The following is a 17,570-nucleotide window of genomic DNA, read 5'->3' on the forward strand; positions in this document are numbered from 1 at the left end:
ATGGGGAAGCCTGTTTAATAGCCAGTAAACTGCTGCACCATGAGAATATTTAAACATCTGGCTTACAAAGTACAGCTCATTCGTCTTCAAAAGCAAGAGAGCATGTGTGCAGAAACCCGAGACCTTTTGATCTTCAGTCTAACGCTCTCCCAACTGAGCTATTTCGGCGTGCAAAAAAACGCTGCTAGCAAATCTGCACGAGATGGGAAAGCCTGTTTAATAGTCAGTAAACTGCTGCACCATGAGAATATTTAAACATCTGGCTTACAAAGTACAGCCCATTCTTCTTAAAAATAAGCGAGCATGTGTGTCGAAACCCGGGACCGAACCAGGGAACTTTAGAGCTTCAGTGTAACGCTCTCCCAACTGAGCTATTTCGGCATGCAAGAAAATGCTGCTAGCAAATCTGCACGGGATGGGAAAGCCTGTTTAATAGCCAGTAAACTGCTGCACCATGAGAATATTTAAACAGCTGGCTTACAAAGTACAGCCCATTCTTCTTAAAAATAAGCGAGCATGTGTGCCGAAACCCGGGATCAAACCAGGGACCTGTAGATCTTCAGTCTAATGCTGTCCCAACTGAGCTATTTTGGCATGAAAGAAATTTTTGAAGCAAATCTGCACGGGACGGGAAAGCCTGTTTAATTGCCAGTAATCTGCTGCACGATGAGAATATTTAAACATCCGGCTTACAAAGTACAGCTCATTCGTCTTCAAAAGCAAGCGAGCATGTGTGCCGAAACCCGGGATCGAACCAGGGACCTTTAGATCTTCAGTCTAACGCTCTCCCAACTGAGCTATTTCGGCATGCAAGAAAATGCTGGTAGCAAAAGTACATGGGATGGGGAAGACTGGTTAATAGCCAGTAAACTGCTGCACCATGAGAATATTTAAACATCTGGCTTACAAAGTACAGCCCATTCTTCTTAAAAATAAGCGAACATGTGTGCCGAAACCCGCGATCGAACCAGGGACCTTTAGATCTTCAGTCTAACGCTCTCCCTACTGAGCTATTTCGGCATGCAAGAAAATGCTGCTAGCAAGTCTGCACGGCACAGGAAAGCCTGTTTAATAGCCAGTAAACTGCTGCACCATGAGAATATTTAAACATCTGGCTTACAAAGTACAGCTCATTCGTCTTCAAAAGCAAGAGAGCATGTGTGCAGAAACCCGAGACCTTTTGATCTTCAGTCTAACGCTCTCCCAACTGAGCTATTTCGGCGTGCAAAAAAACGCTGCTAGCAAATCTGCACGAGATGGGAAAGCCTGTTTAATAGTCAGTAAACTGCTGCACCATGAGAATATTTAAACATCCGGCTTACAAAGTACAGCCCATTCTTCTTAAAAATAAGCGAGCATGTGTGTCGAAACCCGGGACCGAACCAGGGAACTTTAGAGCTTCAGTGTAACGCTCTCCCAACTGAGCTATTTCGGCATGCAAGAAAATGCTGCTAGCAAATCTGCACGGGATGGGAAAGCCTGTTTAATAGCCAGTAAACTGCTGCACCATGAGAATATTTAAACAGCTGGCTTACAAAGTACAGCCCATTCTTCTTAAAAATAAGCGAGCATGTGTGCCGAAACCCGGGACCTGTAGATCTTCAGTCTAATGCTGTCCCAACTGAGCTATTTTGGCATGAAAGAAATTTTTGAAGCAAATCTGCACGGGACGGGAAAGCCTGTTTAATTGCCAGTAATCTGCTGCACGATGAGAATATTTAAACATCCGGCTTACAAAGTACAGCTCATTCGTCTTCAAAAGCAAGCGAGCATGTGTGCCGAAACCCGGGATCGAACCAGGGACCTTTAGATCTTCAGTCTAACGCTCTCCCAACTGAGCTATTTCGGCATGCAAGAAAATGCTGGTAGCAAAAGTACATGGGATGGGGAAGACTGTTTAATAGCCAGTAAACTGCTGCACCATGAGAATATTTAAACATCTGGCTTACAAAGTACAGCCCATTCTTCTTAAAAATAAGCGAACATGTGTGCCGAAACCCGCGATCGAACCAGGGACCTTTAGATCTTCAGTCTAACGCTCTCCCTACTGAGCTATTTCGGCATGCAAGAAAATGCTGCTAGCAAGTCTGCACGGGACAGGAAAGCCTGTTTAATAGCCAGTAAACTGTTGCACCATGAGAATATTTAAACATCTGGCTTACAAAGTACAGCTCATTCGTCTTCAAAAGCAAGCGATCACGTGTGCCGAAACCCGGGATCGAACCAGGGACCTTTAGATCTTCAGTCTAACGCTCTCCCAACTGAGCTATTTCGGCATACAAGAAAATGCTGCTAGCAAAAGTACATGGGATGGGGAAGCCTGTTTAATAGCCAGTAAACTGCTGCACCATGAGAATATTTAAACATCTGGCTTACAAAGTACAGCTCATTGGTCTTCAAAAGCAAGAGAGCATGTGTGCAGAAACCCGAGACCTTTTGATCTTCAGTCTAACGCTCTCCCAACTGAGCTATTTCGGCGTGCAAAAAAACGCTGCTAGCAAATCTGCACGGGATGGGAAAGCCTGTTTAATAGTCAGTAAACTGCTGCACCATGAGAATATTTAAACATCCGGCTTACAAAGTACAGCCCATTCTTCTTAAAAATAAGCGAGCATGTGTGTCGAAACCTGGGATCGAATCAGGGACCTTTAGAGCTTCAGTGTAACGCTCTCCCAACTGAGCTATTTCGGCATGCAAGAAAATGCTGCTAGCAAATCTGCACGGGATGGGAAAGCCTGTTTAATAGCCAGTAAACTGCTGCACCATGAGAATATTTAAACAGCTGGCTTACAAAGTACAGCCCATTCTTCTTAAAAATAAGCGAGCATGTGTGCTGAAACCCGGGACCTGTAGATCTTCAGTCTAATGCTGTCCCAACTGAGCTATTTTGGCATGAAAGAAATTTTTGAAGCAAATCTGCACGGGACGGGAAAGCCTGTTTAATTGCCAGTAATCTGCTGCACGATGAGAATATTTAAACATCCGGCTTACAAAGTACAGCTCATTCGTCTTCAAAAGCAAGCGAGCATGTGTGCCGAAACCCGGGATCGAACCAGGGACCTTTAGATCTTCAGTCTAACGCTCTCCCAACTGAGCTATTTCGGCATGCAAGAAAATGCTGCTAGCAAAAGTACATGGGATGGGGAAGCCTGTTTAATAGCCAGTAAACTGCTGCACCATGAGAATATTTAAACATCTGGCTTACAAAGTACAGCTCATTCGTCTTCAAAAGCAAGAGAGCATGTGTGCAGAAACCCGAGACCTTTTGATCTTCAGTCTAACGCTCTCCCAACTGAGCTATTTCGGCGTGCAAAAAAACGCTGCTAGCAAATCTGCACGAGATGGGAAAGCCTGTTTAATAGTCAGTAAACTGCTGCACCATGAGAATATTTAAACATCCGGCTTACAAAGTACAGCCCATTCTTCTTAAAAATAAGCGAGCATGTGTGTCGAAACCCGGGACCGAACCAGGGAACTTTAGAGCTTCAGTGTAACGCTCTCCCAACTGAGCTATTTCGGCATGCAAGAAAATGCTGCTAGCAAATCTGCACGGGATGGGAAAGCCTGTTTAATAGTCAGTAAACTGCTGCACCATGAGAATATTTAAACAGCTGGCTTACAAAGTACAGCCCATTCTTCTTAAAAATAAGCGAGCATGTGTGCCGAAACCCGGGACCTGTAGATCTTCAGTCTAATGCTGTCCCAACTGAGCTATTTTGGCATGAAAGAAATTTTTGAAGCAAATCTGCACGGGACGGGAAAGCCTGTTTAATTGCCAGTAATCTGCTGCACGATGAGAATATTTAAACATCCGGCTTACAAAGTACAGCTCATTCGTCTTCAAAAGCAAGCGAGCATGTGTGCCGAAACCCGGGATCGAACCAGGGACCTTTAGATCTTCAGTCTAACGCTCTCCCAACTGAGCTATTTCGGCATGCAAGAAAATGCTGGTAGCAAAAGTACATGGGATGGGGAAGACTGTTTAATAGCCAGTAAACTGCTGCACCATGAGAATATTTAAACATCTGGCTTACAAAGTACAGCCCATTCTTCTTAAAAATAAGCGAACATGTGTGCCGAAACCCGCGATCGAACCAGGGACCTTTAGATCTTCAGTCTAACGCTCTCCCTACTGAGCTATTTCGGCATGCAAGAAAATGCTGCTAGCAAGTCTGCACGGGACAGGAAAGCCTGTTTAATAGCCAGTAAACTGTTGCACCATGAGAATATTTAAACATCTGGCTTACAAAGTACAGCTCATTCGTCTTCAAAAGCAAGCGATCACGTGTGCCGAAACCCGGGATCGAACCAGGGACCTTTAGATCTTCAGTCTAACGCTCTCCCAACTGAGCTATTTCGGCATACAAGAAAATGCTGCTAGCAAAAGTACATGGGATGGGGAAGCCTGTTTAATAGCCAGTAAACTGCTGCACCATGAGAATATTTAAACATCTGGCTTACAAAGTACAGCTCATTGGTCTTCAAAAGCAAGAGAGCATGTGTGCAGAAACCCGAGACCTTTTGATCTTCAGTCTAACGCTCTCCCAACTGAGCTATTTCGGCGTGCAAAAAAACGCTGCTAGCAAATCTGCACGGGATGGGAAAGCCTGTTTAATAGTCAGTAAACTGCTGCACCATGAGAATATTTAAACATCCGGCTTACAAAGTACAGCCCATTCTTCTTAAAAATAAGCGAGCATGTGTGTCGAAACCTGGGATCGAATCAGGGACCTTTAGAGCTTCAGTGTAACGCTCTCCCAACTGAGCTATTTCGGCATGCAAGAAAATGCTGCTAGCAAATCTGCACGGGATGGGAAAGCCTGTTTAATAGCCAGTAAACTGCTGCACCATGAGAATATTTAAACAGCTGGCTTACAAAGTACAGCCCATTCTTCTTAAAAATAAGCGAGCATGTGTGCTGAAACCCGGGACCTGTAGATCTTCAGTCTAATGCTGTCCCAACTGAGCTATTTTGGCATGAAAGAAATTTTTGAAGCAAATCTGCACGGGACGGGAAAGCCTGTTTAATTGCCAGTAATCTGCTGCACGATGAGAATATTTAAACATCCGGCTTACAAAGTACAGCTCATTCGTCTTCAAAAGCAAGCGAGCATGTGTGCCGAAACCCGGGATCGAACCAGGGACCTTTAGATCTTCAGTCTAACGCTCTCCCAACTGAGCTATTTCGGCATGCAAGAAAATGCTGCTAGCAAAAGTACATGGGATGGGGAAGCCTGTTTAATAGCCAGTAAACTGCTGCACCATGAGAATATTTAAACATCTGGCTTACAAAGTACAGCTCATTCGTCTTCAAAAGCAAGAGAGCATGTGTGCAGAAACCCGAGACCTTTTGATCTTCAGTCTAACGCTCTCCCAACTGAGCTATTTCGGCGTGCAAAAAAACGCTGCTAGCAAATCTGCACGAGATGGGAAAGCCTGTTTAATAGTCAGTAAACTGCTGCACCATGAGAATATTTAAACATCCGGCTTACAAAGTACAGCCCATTCTTCTTAAAAATAAGCGAGCATGTGTGTCGAAACCCGGGACCGAACCAGGGAACTTTAGAGCTTCAGTGTAACGCTCTCCCAACTGAGCTATTTCGGCATGCAAGAAAATGCTGCTAGCAAATCTGCACGGGATGGGAAAGCCTGTTTAATAGTCAGTAAACTGCTGCACCATGAGAATATTTAAACAGCTGGCTTACAAAGTACAGCCCATTCTTCTTAAAAATAAGCGAGCATGTGTGCCGAAACCCGGGATCAAACCAGGGACCTGTAGATCTTCAGTCTAATGCTGTCCCAACTGAGCTTTTTTGGCATGAAAGAAATTTTTGAAGCAAATCTGCACGGGACGGGAAAGCCTGTTTAATTGCCAGTAATCTGCTGCACGATGAGAATATTTAAACATCCGGCTTACAAAGTACAGCTCATTCGTCTTCAAAAGCAAGCGAGCATGTGTGCCGAAACCCGGGATCGAACCAGGGACCTTTAGATCTTCAGTCTAACGCTCTCCCAACTGAGCTATTTCGGCATGCAAGAAAATGCTGGTAGCAAAAGTACATGGGATGGGGAAGACTGTTTAATAGCCAGTAAACTGCTGCACCATGAGAATATTTAAACATCTGGCTTACAAAGTACAGCCCATTCTTCTTAAAAATAAGCGAACATGTGTGCCGAAACCCGCGATCGAACCAGGGACCTTTAGATCTTCAGTCTAACGCTCTCCCTACTGAGCTATTTCGGCATGCAAGAAAATGCTGCTAGCAAGTCTGCACGGGACAGGAAAGCCTGTTTAATAGCCAGTAAACTGTTGCACCATGAGAATATTTAAACATCTGGCTTACAAAGTACAGCTCATTCGTCTTCAAAAGCAAGCGATCACGTGTGCCGAAACCCGGGATCGAACCAGGGACCTTTAGATCTTCAGTCTAACGCTCTCCCAACTGAGCTATTTCGGCATGCAAGAAAATGCTGCTAGCAAAAGTACATGGGATGGGGAAGCCTGTTTAATAGCCAGTAAACTGCTGCACCATGAGAATATTTAAACATCTGGCTTACAAAGTACAGCTCATTCGTCTTCAAAAGCAAGAGAGCATGTGTGCAGAAACCCGAGACCTTTTGATCTTCAGTCTAACGCTCTCCCAACTGAGCTATTTCGGCGTGCAAAAAAACGCTGCTAGCAAATCTGTACGAGATGGGAAAGCCTGTTTAATAGTCAGTAAACTGCTGCACCATGAGAATATTTAAACATCCGGCTTACAAAGTACAGCCCATTCTTCTTAATAATAAGCGAGCATGTGTGTCGAAACCCGGGACCGAACCAGGGAACTTTAGAGCTTCAGTGTAACGCTCTCCCAACTGAGCTATTTCGGCATGCAAGAAAATGCTGCTAGCAAATCTGCATGGGATGGGAAAGCCTGTTTAATAGCCAGTAAACTGCTGCACCATGAGAATATTTAAACAGCTGGCTTACAAAGTACAGCCCATTCTTCTTAAAAATAAGCGAGCATGTGTGCCGAAACCCGGGATCAAACCAGGGACCTGTAGATCTTCAGTCTAATGCTGTCCCAACTGAGCTATTTTGGCATGAAAGAAATTTTTGAAGCAAATCTGCACGGGACGGGAAAGCCTGTTTAATTGCCAGTAATCTGCTGCACGATGAGAATATTTAAACATCCGGCTTACAAAGTACAGCTCATTCGTCTTCAAAAGCAAGCGAGCATGTGTGCCGAAACCCGGGATCGAACCAGGGACCTTTAGATCTTCAGTCTAACGCTCTCCCAACTGAGCTATTTCGGCATGCAAGAAAATGCTGGTAGCAAAAGTACATGGGATGGGGAAGACTGTTTAATAGCCAGTAAACTGCTGCACCATGAGAATATTTAAACATCTGGCTTACAAAGTACAGCCCATTCTTCTTAAAAATAAGCGAACATGTGTGCCGAAACCCGCGATCGAACCAGGGACCTTTAGATCTTCAGTCTAACGCTCTCCCTACTGAGCTATTTCGGGAAGCAAGAAAATGCTGCTAGCAAGTCTGCACGGCACAGGAAAGCCTGTTTAATAGCCAGTAAACTGTTGCACCATGAGAATATTTAAACATCTGGCTTACAAAGTACAGCTCATTCGTCTTCAAAAGCAAGCGAGCATGTGTGCCGAAACCCGGGATCGAACCAGGGACCTTTAGATCTTCAGTCTAACGCTCTCCCAACTGAGCTATTTTGGCATACAAGTAAATGATGCTAGCAAAAGTACATGGGATGGGGAAGCCTGTTTAATAGCCAGTAAACTGCTGCACCATGAGAATATTTAAACATCTGGCTTACAAAGTACAGCTCATTCGTCTTCAAAAGCAAGAGAGCATGTGTGCAGAAACCCGAGACCTTTTGATCTTCAGTCTAACGCTCTCCCAACTGAGCTATTTCGGCGTGCAAAAAAACGCTGCTAGCAAATCTGCACGGGATGGGAAAGCCTGTTTAATAGTCAGTAAACTGCTGCACCATGAGAATATTTAAACATCCGGCTTACAAAGTACAGCCCATTCTTCTTAAAAATAAGCGAGCATGTGTGTCGAAACCCGGGATCGAATCAGGGACCTTTAGAGCTTCAGTGTAACGCTCTCCCAACTGAGCTATTTCGGCATGCAAGAAAATGCTGCTAGCAAATCTGCACGGGATGGGAAAGCCTGTTTAATAGCCAGTAAACTGCTGCACCATGAGAATATTTAAACAGCTGGCTTACAAAGTACAGCCCATTCTTCTTAAAAATAAGCGAGCATGTGTGCTGAAACCCGGGATCAAACCAGGGACCTGTAGATCTTCAGTCTAATGCTGTCCCAACTGAGCTATTTTGGCATGAAAGAAATTTTTGAAGCAAATCTGCACGGGACGGGAAAGCCTGTTTAATTGCCAGTAATCTGCTGCACGATGAGAATATTTAAACATCCGGCTTACAAAGTACAGCTCATTCGTCTTCAAAAGCAAGCGAGCATGTGTGCCGAAACCCGGGATCGAACCAGGGACCTTTAGATCTTCAGTCTAACGCTCTCCCAACTGAGCTATTTCGGCATGCAAGAAAACGCTGCTAGCAAAAGTACATGGGATGGGGAAGCCTGTTTAATAGCCAGTAAACTGCTGCACCATGAGAATATTTAAACATCTGGCTTACAAAGTACAGCTCATTCGTCTTCAAAAGCAAGAGAGCATGTGTGCAGAAACCCGAGACCTTTTGATCTTCAGTCTAACGCTCTCCCAACTGAGCTATTTCGGCGTGCAAAAAAACGCTGCTAGCAAATCTGCACGAGATGGGAAAGCCTGTTTAATAGTCAGTAAACTGCTGCACCATGAGAATATTTAAACATCCGGCTTACAAAGTACAGCCCATTCTTCTTAAAAATAAGCGAGCATGTGTGTCGAAACCCGGGACCGAACCAGGGAACTTTAGAGCTTCAGTGTAACGCTCTCCCAACTGAGCTATTTCGGCATGCAAGAAAATGCTGCTAGCAAATCTGCACGGGATGGGAAAGCCTGTTTAATAGCCAGTAAACTGCTGCACCATGAGAATATTTAAACAGCTGGCTTACAAAGTACAGCCCATTCTTCTTAAAAATAAGCGAGCATGTGTGCCGAAACCCGGGACCTGTAGATCTTCAGTCTAATGCTGTCCCAACTGAGCTATTTTGGCATGAAAGAAATTTTTGAAGCAAATCTGCACGGGACGGGAAAGCCTGTTTAATTGCCAGTAATCTGCTGCACGATGAGAATATTTAAACATCCGGCTTACAAAGTACAGCTCATTCGTCTTCAAAAGCAAGCGAGCATGTGTGCCGAAACCCGGGATCGAACCAGGGACCTTTAGATCTTCAGTCTAACGCTCTCCCAACTGAGCTATTTCGGCATGCAAGAAAATGCTGGTAGCAAAAGTACATGGGATGGGGAAGACTGTTTAATAGCCAGTAAACTGCTGCACCATGAGAATATTTAAACATCTGGCTTACAAAGTACAGCCCATTCTTCTTAAAAATAAGCGAACATGTGTGCCGAAACCCGCGATCGAACCAGGGACCTTTAGATCTTCAGTCTAACGCTCTCCCTACTGAGCTATTTCGGCATGCAAGAAAATGCTGCTAGCAAGTCTGCACGGGACAGGAAAGCCTGTTTAATAGCCAGTAAACTGTTGCACCATGAGAATATTTAAACATCTGGCTTACAAAGTACAGCTCATTCGTCTTCAAAAGCAAGCGATCACGTGTGCCGAAACCCGGGATCGAACCAGGGACCTTTAGATCTTCAGTCTAACGCTCTCCCAACTGAGCTATTTCGGCATACAAGAAAATGCTGCTAGCAAAAGTACATGGGATGGGGAAGCCTGTTTAATAGCCAGTAAACTGCTGCACCATGAGAATATTTAAACATCTGGCTTACAAAGTACAGCTCATTGGTCTTCAAAAGCAAGAGAGCATGTGTGCAGAAACCCGAGACCTTTTGATCTTCAGTCTAACGCTCTCCCAACTGAGCTATTTCGGCGTGCAAAAAAACGCTGCTAGCAAATCTGCACGGGATGGGAAAGCCTGTTTAATAGTCAGTAAACTGCTGCACCATGAGAATATTTAAACATCCGGCTTACAAAGTACAGCCCATTCTTCTTAAAAATAAGCGAGCATGTGTGTCGAAACCCGGGATCGAATCAGGGACCTTTAGAGCTTCAGTGTAACGCTCTCCCAACTGAGCTATTTCGGCATGCAAGAAAATGCTGCTAGCAAATCTGCACGGGATGGGAAAGCCTGTTTAATAGCCAGTAAACTGCTGCACCATGAGAATATTTAAACAGCTGGCTTACAAAGTACAGCCCATTCTTCTTAAAAATAAGCGAGCATGTGTGCTGAAACCCGGGACCTGTAGATCTTCAGTCTAATGCTGTCCCAACTGAGCTATTTTGGCATGAAAGAAATTTTTGAAGCAAATCTGCACGGGACGGGAAAGCCTGTTTAATTGCCAGTAATCTGCTGCACGATGAGAATATTTAAACATCCGGCTTACAAAGTACAGCTCATTCGTCTTCAAAAGCAAGCGAGCATGTGTGCTGAAACCCGGGATCGAACCAGGGACCTTTAGATCTTCAGTCTAACGCTCTCCCAACTGAGCTATTTCGGCATGCAAGAAAATGCTGCTAGCAAAAGTACATGGGATGGGGAAGCCTGTTTAATAGCCAGTAAACTGCTGCACCATGAGAATATTTAAACATCTGGCTTACAAAGTACAGCTCATTCGTCTTCAAAAGCAAGAGAGCATGTGTGCAGAAACCCGAGACCTTTTGATCTTCAGTCTAACGCTCTCCCAACTGAGCTATTTCGGCGTGCAAAAAAACGCTGCTAGCAAATCTGCACGGGATGGGAAAGCCTGTTTAATAGTCAGTAAACTGCTGCACCATGAGAATATTTAAACATCCGGCTTACAAAGTACAGCCCATTCTTCTTAAAAATAAGCGAGCATGTGTGTCGAAACCCGGGACCGAACCAGGGAACTTTAGAGCTTCAGTGTAACGCTCTCCCAACTGAGCTATTTCGGCATGCAAGAAAATGCTGCTAGCAAATCTGCACGGGATGGGAAAGCCTGTTTAATAGTCAGTAAACTGCTGCACCATGAGAATATTTAAACAGCTGGCTTACAAAGTACAGCCCATTCTTCTTAAAAATAAGCGAGCATGTGTGCCGAAACCCGGGATCAAACCAGGGACCTGTAGATCTTCAGTCTAATGCTGTCCCAACTGAGCTATTTTGGCATGAAAGAAATTTTTGAAGCAAATCTGCACGGGACGGGAAAGCCTGTTTAATTGCCAGTAATCTGCTGCACGATGAGAATATTTAAACACCCGGCTTACAAAGTACAGCTCATTCGTCTTCAAAAGCAAGCGAGCATGTGTGCCGAAACCCGGGATCGAACCAGGGACCTTTAGATCTTCAGTCTAACGCTCTCCCAACTGAGCTATTTCAGCATACAAGAAAATGCTGCTAGCAAAAGTACATGGGATGGGGAAGCCTGTTTAATAGCCAGTAAACTGCTGCACCATGAGAATATTTAAACATCTGGCTTACAAAGTACAGCTCATTCGTCTTCAAAAGCAAGAGAGCATGTGTGCAGAAACCCGAGACCTTTTGATCTTCAGTCTAACGCTCTCCCAACTGAGCTATTTCGGCGTGCAAAAAAACGCTGCTAGCAAATCTGCACGAGATGGGAAAGCCTGTTTAATAGTCAGTAAACTGCTGCACCATGAGAATATTTAAACATCCGGCTTACAAAGTACAGCCCATTCTTCTTAAAAATAAGCGAGCATGTGTGTCGAAACCCGGGACCGAACCAGGGAACTTTAGAGCTTCAGTGTAACGCTCTCCCAACTGAGCTATTTCGGCATGCAAGAAAATGCTGCTAGCAAATCTGCACGGGATGGGAAAGCCTGTTTAATAGTCAGTAAACTGCTGCACCATGAGAATATTTAAACAGCTGGCTTACAAAGTACAGCCCATTCTTCTTAAAAATAAGCGAGCATGTGTGCCGAAACCCGGGATCAAACCAGGGACCTGTAGATCTTCAGTCTAATGCTGTCCCAACTGAGCTTTTTTGGCATGAAAGAAATTTTTGAAGCAAATCTGCACGGGACGGGAAAGCCTGTTTAATTGCCAGTAATCTGCTGCACGATGAGAATATTTAAACATCCGGCTTACAAAGTACAGCTCATTCGTCTTCAAAAGCAAGCGAGCATGTGTGCCGAAACCCGGGATCGAACCAGGGACCTTTAGATCTTCAGTCTAACGCTCTCCCAACTGAGCTATTTCGGCATGCAAGAAAATGCTGGTAGCAAAAGTACATGGGATGGGGAAGACTGTTTAATAGCCAGTAAACTGCTGCACCATGAGAATATTTAAACATCTGGCTTACAAAGTACAGCCCATTCTTCTTAAAAATAAGCGAACATGTGTGCCGAAACCCGCGATCGAACCAGGGACCTTTAGATCTTCAGTCTAACGCTCTCCCTACTGAGCTATTTCGGCATGCAAGAAAATGCTGCTAGCAAGTCTGCACGGGACAGGAAAGCCTGTTTAATAGCCAGTAAACTGTTGCACCATGAGAATATTTAAACATCTGGCTTACAAAGTACAGCTCATTCGTCTTCAAAAGCAAGCGATCACGTGTGCCGAAACCCGGGATCGAACCAGGGACCTTTAGATCTTCAGTCTAACGCTCTCCCAACTGAGCTATTTCAGCATGCAAGAAAATGCTGCTAGCAAAAGTACATGGGATGGGGAAGCCTGTTTAATAGCCAGTAAACTGCTGCACCATGAGAATATTTAAACATCTGGCTTACAAAGTACAGCTCATTCGTCTTCAAAAGCAAGAGAGCATGTGTGCAGAAACCCGAGACCTTTTGATCTTCAGTCTAACGCTCTCCCAACTGAGCTATTTCGGCGTGCAAAAAAACGCTGCTAGCAAATCTGTACGAGATGGGAAAGCCTGTTTAATAGTCAGTAAACTGCTGCACCATGAGAATATTTAAACATCCGGCTTACAAAGTACAGCCCATTCTTCTTAAAAATAAGCGAGCATGTGTGTCGAAACCCGGGACCGAACCAGGGAACTTTAGAGCTTCAGTGTAACGCTCTCCCAACTGAGCTATTTCGGCATGCAAGAAAATGCTGCTAGCAAATCTGCATGGGATGGGAAAGCCTGTTTAATAGCCAGTAAACTGCTGCACCATGAGAATATTTAAACAGCTGGCTTACAAAGTACAGCCCATTCTTCTTAAAAATAAGCGAGCATGTGTGCCGAAACCCGGGATCAAACCAGGGACCTGTAGATCTTCAGTCTAATGCTGTCCCAACTGAGCTATTTTGGCATGAAAGAAATTTTTGAAGCAAATCTGCACGGGACGGGAAAGCCTGTTTAATTGCCAGTAATCTGCTGCACGATGAGAATATTTAAACATCCGGCTTACAAAGTACAGCTCATTCGTCTTCAAAAGCAAGCGAGCATGTGTGCCGAAACCCGGGATCGAACCAGGGACCTTTAGATCTTCAGTCTAACGCTCTCCCAACTGAGCTATTTCGGCATGCAAGAAAATGCTGGTAGCAAAAGTACATGGGATGGGGAAGACTGTTTAATAGCCAGTAAACTGCTGCACCATGAGAATATTTAAACATCTGGCTTACAAAGTACAGCCCATTCTTCTTAAAAATAAGCGAACATGTGTGCCGAAACCCGCGATCGAACCAGGGACCTTTAGATCTTCAGTCTAACGCTCTCCCTACTGAGCTATTTCGGGAAGCAAGAAAATGCTGCTAGCAAGTCTGCACGGCACAGGAAAGCCTGTTTAATAGCCAGTAAACTGTTGCACCATGAGAATATTTAAACATCTGGCTTACAAAGTACAGCTCATTCGTCTTCAAAAGCAAGCGATCACGTGTGCCGAAACCCGGGATCGAACCAGGGACCTTTAGATCTTCAGTCTAACGCTCTCCCAACTGAGCTATTTTGGCATACAAGAAAATGCTGCTAGCAAAAGTACATGGGATGGGGAAGCCTGTTTAATAGCCAGTAAACTGCTGCACCATGAGAATATTTAAACATCTGGCTTACAAAGTACAGCTCATTCGTCTTCAAAAGCAAGAGAGCATGTGTGCAGAAACCCGAGACCTTTTGATCTTCAGTCTAACGCTCTCCCAACTGAGCTATTTCGGCGTGCAAAAAAACGCTGCTAGCAAATCTGCACGGGATGGGAAAGCCTGTTTAATAGTCAGTAAACTGCTGCACCATGAGAATATTTAAACATCCGGCTTACAAAGTACAGCCCATTCTTCTTAAAAATAAGCGAGCATGTGTGTCGAAACCCGGGATCGAATCAGGGACCTTTAGAGCTTCAGTGTAACGCTCTCCCAACTGAGCTATTTCGGCATGCAAGAAAATGCTGCTAGCAAATCTGCACGGGATGGGAAAGCCTGTTTAATAGCCAGTAAACTGCTGCACCATGAGAATATTTAAACAGCTGGCTTACAAAGTACAGCCCATTCTTCTTAAAAATAAGCGAGCATGTGTGCTGAAACCCGGGATCAAACCAGGGACCTGTAGATCTTCAGTCTAATGCTGTCCCAACTGAGCTATTTTGGCATGAAAGAAATTTTTGAAGCAAATCTGCACGGGACGGGAAAGCCTGTTTAATTGCCAGTAATCTGCTGCACGATGAGAATATTTAAACATCCGGCTTACAAAGTACAGCTCATTCGTCTTCAAAAGCAAGCGAGCATGTGTGCCGAAACCCGGGATCGAACCAGGGACCTTTAGATCTTCAGTCTAACGCTCTCCCAACTGAGCTATTTCGGCATGCAAGAAAATGCTGCTAGCAAAAGTACATGGGATGGGGAAGCCTGTTTAATAGCCAGTAAACTGCTGCACCATGAGAATATTTAAACATCTGGCTTACAAAGTACAGCTCATTCGTCTTCAAAAGCAAGAGAGCATGTGTGCAGAAACCCGAGACCTTTTGATCTTCAGTCTAACGCTCTCCCAACTGAGCTATTTCGGCGTGCAAAAAAACGCTGCTAGCAAATCTGCACGAGATGGGAAAGCCTGTTTAATAGTCAGTAAACTGCTGCACCATGAGAATATTTAAACATCCGGCTTACAAAGTACAGCCCATTCTTCTTAAAAATAAGCGAGCATGTGTGTCGAAACCCGGGACCGAACCAGGGAACTTTAGAGCTTCAGTGTAACGCTCTCCCAACTGAGCTATTTCGGCATGCAAGAAAATGCTGCTAGCAAATCTGCACGGGATGGGAAAGCCTGTTTAATAGCCAGTAAACTGCTGCACCATGAGAATATTTAAACAGCTGGCTTACAAAGTACAGCCCATTCTTCTTAAAAATAAGCGAGCATGTGTGCCGAAACCCGGGATCAAACCAGGGACCTGTAGATCTTCAGTCTAATGCTGTCCCAACTGAGCTATTTTGGCATGAAAGAAATTTTTGAAGCAAATCTGCACGGGACGGGAAAGCCTGTTTAATTGCCAGTAATCTGCTGCACGATGAGAATATTTAAACATCCGGCTTACAAAGTACAGCTCATTCGTCTTCAAAAGCAAGCGAGCATGTGTGCCGAAACCCGGGATCGAACCAGGGACCTTTAGATCTTCAGTCTAACGCTCTCCCAACTGAGCTATTTCGGCATGCAAGAAAATGCTGGTAGCAAAAGTACATGGGATGGGGAAGACTGTTTAATAGCCAGTAAACTGCTGCACCATGAGAATATTTAAACATCTGGCTTACAAAGTACAGCCCATTCTTCTTAAAAATAAGCGAACATGTGTGCCGAAACCCGCGATCGAACCAGGGACCTTTAGATCTTCAGTCTAACGCTCTCCCTACTGAGCTATTTCGGCATGCAAGAAAATGCTGCTAGCAAGTCTGCACGGCACAGGAAAGCCTGTTTAATAGCCAGTAAACTGTTGCACCATGAGAATATTTAAACATCTGGCTTACAAAGTACAGCTCATTCGTCTTCAAAAACAAGCGATCACGTGTGCCGAAACCCGGGATCGAACCAGGGACCTTTAGATCTTCAGTCTAACGCTCTCCCAACTGAGCTATTTCGGCATACAAGAAAATGCTGCTAGCAAAAGTACATGGGATGGGGAAGCCTGTTTAATAGCCAGTAAACTGCTGCACCATGAGAATATTTAAACATCTGGCTTACGAAGTACAGCTCATTCGTCTTCAAAAGCAAGAGAGCATGTGTGCAGAAACCCGAGACCTTTTGATCTTCAGTCTAACGCTCTCCCAACTGAGCTATTTCGGCGTGCAAAAAAACGCTGCTAGCAAATCTGCACGGGATGGGAAAGCCTGTTTAATAGTCAGTAAACTGCTGCACCATGAGAATATTTAAACATCCGGCTTACAAAGTACAGCCCATTCTTCTTAAAAATAAGCGAGCATGTGTGTCGAAACCCGGGATCGAATCAGGGACCTTTAGAGCTTCAGTGTAACGCTCTCCCAACTGAGCTATTTCGGCATGCAAGAAAATGCTGCTAGCAAATCTGCACGGGATGGGAAAGCCTGTTTAATAGCCAGTAAACTGCTGCACCATGAGAATATTTAAACAGCTGGCTTACAAAGTACAGCCCATTCTTCTTAAAAATAAGCGAGCATGTGTGCTGAAACCCGGGATCAAACCAGGGACCTGTAGATCTTCAGTCTAATGCTGTCCCAACTGAGCTATTTTGGCATGAAAGAAATTTTTGAAGCAAATCTGCACGGGACGGGAAAGCCTGTTTAATTGCCAGTAATCTGCTGCACGATGAGAATATTTAAACATCCGGCTTACAAAGTACAGCTCATTCGTCTTCAAAAGCAAGCGAGCATGTGTGCCGAAACCCGGGATCGAACCAGGGACCTTTAGATCTTCAGTCTAACGCTCTCCCAACTGAGCTATTTCGGCATGCAAGAAAACGCTGCTAGCAAAAGTACATGGGATGGGGAAGCCTGTTTAATAGCCAGTAAACTGCTGCACCATGAGAATATTTAAACATCTGGCTTACAAAGTACAGCTCATTCGTCTTCAAAAGCAAGAGAGCATGTGTGCAGAAACCCGAGACCTTTTGATCTTCAGTCTAACGCTCTCCCAACTGAGCTATTTCGGCGTGCAAAAAAACGCTGCTAGCAAATCTGCACGAGATGGGAAAGCCTGTTTAATAGTCAGTAAACTGCTGCACCATGAGAATATTTAAACATCCGGCTTACAAAGTACAGCCCATTCTTCTTAAAAATAAGCGAGCATGTGTGTCGAAACCCGGGACCGAACCAGGGAACTTTAGAGCTTCAGTGTAACGCTCTCCCAACTGAGCTATTTCGGCATGCAAGAAAATGCTGCTAGCAAATCTGCACGGGATGGGAAAGCCTGTTTAATAGCCAGTAAACTGCTGCACCATGAGAATATTTAAACAGCTGGCTTACAAAGTACAGCCCATTCTTCTTAAAAATAAGCGAGCATGTGTGCCGAAACCCGGGAGCTGTAGATCTTCAGTCTAAT

At 44.6% G+C, this 17,570-nt stretch overlaps 21 non-coding genes across 21 annotated transcripts; all 21 read right to left on the bottom strand.

The window, feature by feature from the left end:
* Positions 1-734: 734 nt before the first annotated feature.
* On the bottom strand, positions 735-807 carry TRNAF-GAA (transfer RNA phenylalanine (anticodon GAA)). The gene has a single exon. It is a non-coding gene; the product is annotated as a tRNA-Phe (tRNA).
* A 969-nt stretch (positions 808-1,776) lies between these two features.
* Positions 1,777-1,849, bottom strand: TRNAF-GAA (transfer RNA phenylalanine (anticodon GAA)). Its single transcript has one exon. It is a non-coding gene; the product is annotated as a tRNA-Phe (tRNA).
* A 354-nt stretch (positions 1,850-2,203) lies between these two features.
* Positions 2,204-2,276, bottom strand: TRNAF-GAA (transfer RNA phenylalanine (anticodon GAA)). The gene has a single exon. It is a non-coding gene; the product is annotated as a tRNA-Phe (tRNA).
* A 756-nt stretch (positions 2,277-3,032) lies between these two features.
* TRNAF-GAA (transfer RNA phenylalanine (anticodon GAA)) lies at positions 3,033-3,105 on the bottom strand. The gene has a single exon. It is a non-coding gene; the product is annotated as a tRNA-Phe (tRNA).
* A 756-nt stretch (positions 3,106-3,861) lies between these two features.
* Positions 3,862-3,934, bottom strand: TRNAF-GAA (transfer RNA phenylalanine (anticodon GAA)). The gene has a single exon. It is a non-coding gene; the product is annotated as a tRNA-Phe (tRNA).
* A 354-nt stretch (positions 3,935-4,288) lies between these two features.
* Positions 4,289-4,361, bottom strand: TRNAF-GAA (transfer RNA phenylalanine (anticodon GAA)). Its single transcript has one exon. It is a non-coding gene; the product is annotated as a tRNA-Phe (tRNA).
* A 756-nt stretch (positions 4,362-5,117) lies between these two features.
* On the bottom strand, positions 5,118-5,190 carry TRNAF-GAA (transfer RNA phenylalanine (anticodon GAA)). The gene has a single exon. It is a non-coding gene; the product is annotated as a tRNA-Phe (tRNA).
* A 768-nt stretch (positions 5,191-5,958) lies between these two features.
* On the bottom strand, positions 5,959-6,031 carry TRNAF-GAA (transfer RNA phenylalanine (anticodon GAA)). Its single transcript has one exon. It is a non-coding gene; the product is annotated as a tRNA-Phe (tRNA).
* Positions 6,032-6,385: 354 nt separating this feature from the next.
* On the bottom strand, positions 6,386-6,458 carry TRNAF-GAA (transfer RNA phenylalanine (anticodon GAA)). The gene has a single exon. It is a non-coding gene; the product is annotated as a tRNA-Phe (tRNA).
* Positions 6,459-7,226: 768 nt separating this feature from the next.
* TRNAF-GAA (transfer RNA phenylalanine (anticodon GAA)) lies at positions 7,227-7,299 on the bottom strand. Its single transcript has one exon. It is a non-coding gene; the product is annotated as a tRNA-Phe (tRNA).
* A 354-nt stretch (positions 7,300-7,653) lies between these two features.
* On the bottom strand, positions 7,654-7,726 carry TRNAF-GAA (transfer RNA phenylalanine (anticodon GAA)). The gene has a single exon. It is a non-coding gene; the product is annotated as a tRNA-Phe (tRNA).
* A 768-nt stretch (positions 7,727-8,494) lies between these two features.
* On the bottom strand, positions 8,495-8,567 carry TRNAF-GAA (transfer RNA phenylalanine (anticodon GAA)). Its single transcript has one exon. It is a non-coding gene; the product is annotated as a tRNA-Phe (tRNA).
* A 756-nt stretch (positions 8,568-9,323) lies between these two features.
* TRNAF-GAA (transfer RNA phenylalanine (anticodon GAA)) lies at positions 9,324-9,396 on the bottom strand. The gene has a single exon. It is a non-coding gene; the product is annotated as a tRNA-Phe (tRNA).
* Positions 9,397-9,750: 354 nt separating this feature from the next.
* Positions 9,751-9,823, bottom strand: TRNAF-GAA (transfer RNA phenylalanine (anticodon GAA)). The gene has a single exon. It is a non-coding gene; the product is annotated as a tRNA-Phe (tRNA).
* Positions 9,824-12,261: 2,438 nt separating this feature from the next.
* TRNAF-GAA (transfer RNA phenylalanine (anticodon GAA)) lies at positions 12,262-12,334 on the bottom strand. The gene has a single exon. It is a non-coding gene; the product is annotated as a tRNA-Phe (tRNA).
* A 1,195-nt stretch (positions 12,335-13,529) lies between these two features.
* Positions 13,530-13,602, bottom strand: TRNAF-GAA (transfer RNA phenylalanine (anticodon GAA)). The gene has a single exon. It is a non-coding gene; the product is annotated as a tRNA-Phe (tRNA).
* A 354-nt stretch (positions 13,603-13,956) lies between these two features.
* TRNAF-GAA (transfer RNA phenylalanine (anticodon GAA)) lies at positions 13,957-14,029 on the bottom strand. Its single transcript has one exon. It is a non-coding gene; the product is annotated as a tRNA-Phe (tRNA).
* Positions 14,030-14,797: 768 nt separating this feature from the next.
* TRNAF-GAA (transfer RNA phenylalanine (anticodon GAA)) lies at positions 14,798-14,870 on the bottom strand. The gene has a single exon. It is a non-coding gene; the product is annotated as a tRNA-Phe (tRNA).
* A 768-nt stretch (positions 14,871-15,638) lies between these two features.
* On the bottom strand, positions 15,639-15,711 carry TRNAF-GAA (transfer RNA phenylalanine (anticodon GAA)). Its single transcript has one exon. It is a non-coding gene; the product is annotated as a tRNA-Phe (tRNA).
* A 354-nt stretch (positions 15,712-16,065) lies between these two features.
* TRNAF-GAA (transfer RNA phenylalanine (anticodon GAA)) lies at positions 16,066-16,138 on the bottom strand. The gene has a single exon. It is a non-coding gene; the product is annotated as a tRNA-Phe (tRNA).
* A 768-nt stretch (positions 16,139-16,906) lies between these two features.
* On the bottom strand, positions 16,907-16,979 carry TRNAF-GAA (transfer RNA phenylalanine (anticodon GAA)). The gene has a single exon. It is a non-coding gene; the product is annotated as a tRNA-Phe (tRNA).
* Positions 16,980-17,570: the final 591 nt, after the last annotated feature.

The sequence above is a fragment of the Spea bombifrons genome, chromosome 3 (genome assembly GCF_027358695.1).
Source record: "Spea bombifrons isolate aSpeBom1 chromosome 3, aSpeBom1.2.pri, whole genome shotgun sequence".
Classification (NCBI taxonomy): Eukaryota; Metazoa; Chordata; class Amphibia; order Anura; family Pelobatidae; genus Spea; species Spea bombifrons.